Source organism: Merops nubicus, unplaced genomic scaffold, assembly GCF_000691845.1.
Source record: "Merops nubicus isolate BGI_N331 unplaced genomic scaffold, ASM69184v1 scaffold27451, whole genome shotgun sequence".
Taxonomy (NCBI): domain Eukaryota; kingdom Metazoa; phylum Chordata; class Aves; order Coraciiformes; family Meropidae; genus Merops; species Merops nubicus.
The window spans coordinates 382-593 of NW_008590660.1; positions in this window are offsets into that span (position 1 = coordinate 382).

The following is a 212-nucleotide window of genomic DNA, read 5'->3' on the forward strand; positions in this document are numbered from 1 at the left end:
GGGCAAGACCAACCTCACACCGTCAACAGAACACCCTGTGGGAGAAGGTTTTCCCTCATCGAGAGGTTCCCATTCTCTCCTCCTCGAGTGACTGCGGTGCGAATGGCACGGGGTGACGCAGTCCGGAGACAGCCCCGTGCGTGCCCGTGACGGTTCTTGCCCCCCGCTGCCCCTGCTACCTCAGCCGCCCGTCGTGCCTGACGGGCGCCCGC